We start from the raw sequence: 6,000 nt of genomic DNA, 5'->3' as shown, positions 1-6,000 counted from the left end.
CCATCTTTGTCCCCTTTGGGAGCAGGTTTTTTTTTCGTGGCCAAGAAAGATGGTTCCTTGAGGCCTTGTATAGATTATCGTCTTTTGAATAAGATTACCGTAAAATATCAGTATCCTTTGCCATTGTTGACTGATTTGTTTGCTCGCATTAAGGGGGCTAAATGGTTCACTAAGATTGATCTTCGGGGTGCGTATAATCTTATACGAATAAAGCAAGGTGATGAGTGGAAAACCGCATTTAATACGCCTGAGGGCCATTTTGAGTATTTGGTAATGCCTTTTGGACTTTCTAATGCTCCTTCAGTCTTCCAGTCCTTTATGCACGATATTTTCCGTGAATATCTGGATAAATTTATGATTGTGTATTTGGATGATATTTTGGTTTTTTCTGATGACTGGGAGTCTCATGTTCAGCAGGTCAGGAAGGTGTTTCAGGTCCTGCGGGCCAATTCCTTGTTTGTAAAAGGCTCAAAGTGTCTCTTTGGAGTCCAGAAGATTTCTTTCTTGGGGTATATTTTTTCCCCTTCTACTATTGAGATGGATCCCGTCAAGGTTCAGGCTATTTGTGACTGGACGCAGCCTACATCTCTTAAGAGTCTACAGAAGTTCTTGGGCTTTGCTAATTTCTATCGTCGTTTTATAACTAATTTTTCTAGTGTTGTTAAGCCTTTGACGGATTTGACTAAGAAGGGTGCTGATGTTGCTAATTGGTCTCCTGCGGCTGTGGAGGCCTTTCAGGAACTTAAGCGCCGGTTTTCTTCTGCTCCTGTGTTGCGTCAGCCAGATGTTTCGCTCCCTTTTCAGGTTGAGGTTGATGCTTCCGAGATTGGAGCGGGGGCGGTTTTGTCACAGAGAAGCTCCGATGGCTCAGTGATGAAGCCATGCGCGTTTTTTTCTAGAAAGTTTTCGCCGGCTGAGCGGAATTATGATGTTGGTAATCGGGAACTTTTGGCCATGAAGTGGGCATTTGAGGAGTGGCGTCATTGGCTAGAGGGTGCTAGACATCGTGTGGTGGTCTTGACTGATCACAAAAATTTGATTTACCTTGAGTCTGCCAGGCGTCTGAATCCTAGACAGGCTCGTTGGTCACTGTTTTTCTCTCGTTTCAATTTTGTGGTTTCATACCTGCCAGGTTCAAAGAATGTGAAGGCGGATGCTCTTTCTAGGAGTTTTGTGCCTGACTCCCTTGGAAATTCTGAGCCCTCTGGTATCCTTAGGGATGGGGTGATTTTGTCTGCTGTCTCCCCAGACTTGCGACGTGCTTTGCAGGAGTTTCAGGTGGCTAAACCTGATCGTTGTCCGCCTGAGAGACTGTTTGTTCCGGATAATTGGACCAGTAGAGTCATCTCCGAGGTCCATTCTTCTGCGTTGGCAGGTCATCCTGGAATATTTGGTACTAGAGACTTGGTGGCCAGGTCTTTTTGGTGGCCTTCCTTGTCGAGGGATGTGCGTTCTTTTGTGCAGTCTTGTGAGGTTTGTGCTCGGGCTAAGCCTTGCTGTTCTCGGGCCAGTGGATTGTTGTCACCTTTGCCTATCCCGAAGAGGCCTTGGACGCACATTTCCATGGACTTTATTTCGGATCTCCCTGTCTCTCAAAAAATGTCCGTCATCTGGGTTGTGTGTGATCGCTTTTCTAAAATGGTTCATCTGGTACCCTTGCCTAAGTTGCCTTCCTCCTCTGAGTTGGTCCCTCTGTTTTTTCAGAATGTGGTTCGTTTGCATGGGATTCCTGAGAACATCGTTTCTGACAGGGGATCCCAGTTTGTGTCTAGATTTTGGCGGACTTTCTGTGCTAAGATGGGCATTGATTTGTCCTTTTCGTCTGCATTCCATCCTCAGACGAATGGCCAGACTGAACGAACTAATCAGACCTTGGAAACTTATTTAAGGTGTTTTGTTTCTGCTGATCAGGATGACTGGGTTACCTTTTTGCCGCTGGCCGAGTTTGCGCTTAATAATCGGGCTAGTTCTGCTACCTTGGTTTCTCCTTTCTTTTGTAATTCGGGGTTTCATCCTCGTTTTTCCTCTGGTCAGGTGGAACCTTCTGATTGTCCTGGAGTGGACATGGTGGTGGATAGGTTGCATCGGATTTGGAGTCATGTGGTGGACAATTTGAAGTTGTCCCAGGAGAAGGCTCAGCAGTTTGCTAATCGCCGTCGCCGCGTGGGTCCTCGACTTCTTGTTGGTGACTTGGTGTGGTTGTCTTCTCGTTTTGTTCCTATGAAGGTCTCTTCTCCTAAGTTCAAGCCTCGGTTCATCGGTCCCTATAGGATCTTGGAAATTCTTAACCCTGTGTCGTTTCGTTTGGATCTCCCGGCATCGTTTGCTATTCATAATGTGTTTCATCGGTCGTTGTTGCGGAAGTATGAGGTACCTGTTGTTCCTTCTCTTGAGCCTCCTGCTCCAGTGCTGGTGGAGGGAGAATTGGAGTATGTTGTGGAGAAGATCTTGGATTCTCGTGTTTCCAGACGGAAACTCCAGTATTTGGTCAAGTGGAAGGGTTATGGTCAGGAGGATAATTCTTGGGTGGTTGCCTCGGATGTTCATGCTGATGATTTGGTTCGCGCTTTTCATAGGGCTCATCCTGGTCGCCCTGGTGGTTCTCGTGAGGGTTCGGTGACCCCTCCTCAAGGGGGGGGTACTGTTGTGAGTTCTGTTTTTGGGCTCCCTCTGGTGGTTACTGATGGTACTGGGTGACTTGTCTTTCCTGGGTTTCTGGGTTCCACCTGTTCCATCAGCATATGGGAGTTTCCTATTTAACCTGGCTTTGCTGGCATTTCCTCGCCGGTTATCAATGTATCCAGTGTGTCTTGTTACCTCTGCTCCCTGCTCCTAGAACCTTCTGGACAAGCTAAGTTTGGATTTTCCTGTTTTGTGTTTTGCTTAATTTGGTTTTTAGTCCAGCCTGCAGATATGTGATTCTCTGCTGCTGGTTGCTCTAGTGGGCTGAAATTGCTTTTCATGTACCATGAGTTGGCACATGAGTTCAAGTAATTTCAGGATGGTTTTTTGAAGGGTTTTTCGCTGACCGCGCAGTTCACTTTTGTATCCTCTGCTATCTAGCTTTAGCGGGCCTCATTTTGCTGAAACTGTTTTCATACTACGTATGTGCTTTCCTCTCATTTCACCGTCATTATATGTGGGGGGCTGCTATTTGCTGTGGGGTATTTCTCTGGAGGCAAGAGAGGTCTGTGTTTCTTCTGATAGGGGAAGTTAGATCTTCGGCTGGAGCGAGACGTCTAGGATCATCGTAGGCACGTTCCCCGGCTACTTTTATTTGTGTGTTAGGTTCAGGGTCGCGGTCAGCTCAGGTTCCATCGCCCTAGAGCTTGTTTGTATCTGTGCTTGTCCTTTTTGTGATCCCCTGCCATTGGGATCACGACACAGTACACCGAGGGTGAGGGGCCGGATGTTATACAGTACACCAAGGGTGAGGGGCCGGATGTTATACAGTACACCAAGGGTGAGGGGCCGGATGTTATACAGTACACCGAGGGTGAGGGGCCAGATGTTATACAGTACACCGAGGGTAAGGGGCCGGATGTTATACAGTACACCGAGGGTGAGGGGCCGGATGTTATACAGTACACCAAGGGTGAGGGGCCGGATGTTATACAGTACACCAAGGGTGAGGGGTTGGATGTTATACAGTACACCGAAGGTGAGGGGCCAGATGTTATACTGTACACCGAGGGTGAGGGGCCGGATGATATACTGTACACCGAGGGTGAGGGACTGGATGTTATACTGTACACCGAGGGTGAGGGGCCGGATGTTATACAGTACACCGAGGGTGAGGGGCCGGATGTTATACAGTTCACCGAGGGTGAGGGGCCGGATGTTATACAGTACACCAAGGGTGAGGGGCCGGATGTTATACAGTACACCGAGGGTGAGGGGCCGGATGTTATACAGTACACCGAGGGTGAGGGGCCGGATGTTATACAGTACACCGAGGGTGAGGGGCCGGATGTTATACAGTACACCAAGGGTGAGGGGCCGGATGTTATACAGTACATCGAGGGTGAGGGGCCGGATGTTATACTGCACACCGAGGGTGAGGGGCCGGATGTTATACAGTACATCGAGGGTGAGGGGCCGGATGATATACAGTACATCGAGGGTGAGGGGCCGGATGTTATACAGTGCACATAGGATGAGGGTCCGGATGAAATACATCGGGAGAAATGGTGCCAGATATTATACGCTGGGGCAATGGGCTGGATGTTATACATTGGGGGTAATGAGACCGAAACTTATACACCAGGGGTGAGGCGCTAGATGTTATATACTGGGGACAATGGGGCCGAATGTTATACACCAGGGGAAATAGTGTCGGATGGTATACACCAGGGTAATGGGGCCGGATGTTGTACACTGGGGCTGGATATTTTTAACTAGAGGCAATGATCTTGAATGTAATGATTAATATGCAGGGCCTAATAGTTTGTCCATATGGTGTATAATGTTACATGACGGGGGCTATGTAGGCCATATATACTGTTTGAGTTTGCATAGAATATGCACTGGCCATCCCTGCTTTCCATTGAGGAGGGGAAAGTATAAAAAACAGCTGTCTACAGATGGAGGTCTTTGGCTTTTGGCAAAGACTCTGGTAGGCCTTGCCTGTAAGTCTCTCTATGCCACCCTGGCAAGAAGAAACCATACCTCCTAAACCTCAATTAAAATCCTGTCTACAGATGGAGGCTTTTCCTTCTGGGAAGACTCTGGCAGGTTTGGCCTATAGGTCCCCCTACACCAGCTTGGTGGACTAAACAAGCAGAAACAGCACCCTGTAGATTTTAGGATCAAAGCATGTGGAAGAACGAGATAAGCACCGGCTATGTTTTCATCCATCGCAGAATAACATCCTTTTACATGTTTACAATGACAAGTTATTAAAGGAAGGAATGTAAAGACAGCAAGTCATAAAGGGCCGACAGTCATGTCCATCTTCAGGATGTTCATGGCCATAGCCTGTGGGGAAGCTACTGCGGACAAGTGAGGTCCCATAAAAATGGGATGTGTACACGGACTGTGATAAATGGAAGCATTGAAGGAAACGTGTGAGCGATCCTCGGAGGTTCCTTCACCTCTGGGGTTATCAGTCATCGGAGTTAATAATACTGTACAATATGGCAGGCGCGTTATAAGATCACTCATCCCGCCACACGGGGGGAAGTAGGACATCAATAGCCATGGCGTGTAGAAACAACTATGTATTACGTCTCCATTCATCAATGGTCTCACACATAGTGAAGCCCATAGCTCGGGGACATGGCAGCCCATCTGAGCAGCGTGGAATAATGGTAAAGTCTTGTTTTATATAAAGTTTTTTTTTTAGAGCTCTCAGAGACGGGCGTTTTTCAAAAATACATTTGATCTGTTTTTGTTTTTTTTTTGCATGTTTTGCTGCATTTTTTCACTGCATTTTTCAGAATCCATAAGTTCAGCTTTGCTTCCACTACAGAAACATGACAAGGGTGAGGGGCCTTTGCAAGACAAATGGGAAACCATTTTTGGAAAATGTAGCAATGGGGAGAGGTAAATTGGTAGGCAATGGTTTACCTAAAGGAAAAAAAAGAGCATGAACCGCACATCCCAAAATCATACGTTGATCTAAAGCCGCTAGGCAAAAATTTATATACTGAACATGAGGTTTTCAGTTTAACATTCTGATCAGACTGTATGAAGCCCACTGCCACTTCACGGTAAACCTCGTAGTGGGTCCTATCGCCTTAACAGAGCGGAGCCGTGCAGGCGACCACCGCCACAGCGGCCATGCACCAGCAGGGCGGACGGCCTTTTGCCCCACAGCACCCATGCTGCGAGCCTGAGCCCCCATGACTCCAGACCGCGCGCTCTTTTTTTTCCTTTTTGCAAAGAATGGTTTACCTAAGACATGGACAGATCATTGAGTTTGTTGGACAAGGTTTACTTCCACACTTTGGTCAGCCACAGGCATTGTTCAGTTTCACACCTTGGTCGGCTAAGTTTACT

The sequence above is a fragment of the Ranitomeya imitator genome, chromosome 2 (assembly GCF_032444005.1).
Source record: "Ranitomeya imitator isolate aRanImi1 chromosome 2, aRanImi1.pri, whole genome shotgun sequence".
Classification (NCBI taxonomy): Eukaryota; Metazoa; Chordata; class Amphibia; order Anura; family Dendrobatidae; genus Ranitomeya; species Ranitomeya imitator.
Note: the sequence above shows the minus strand (reverse complement) of the source record.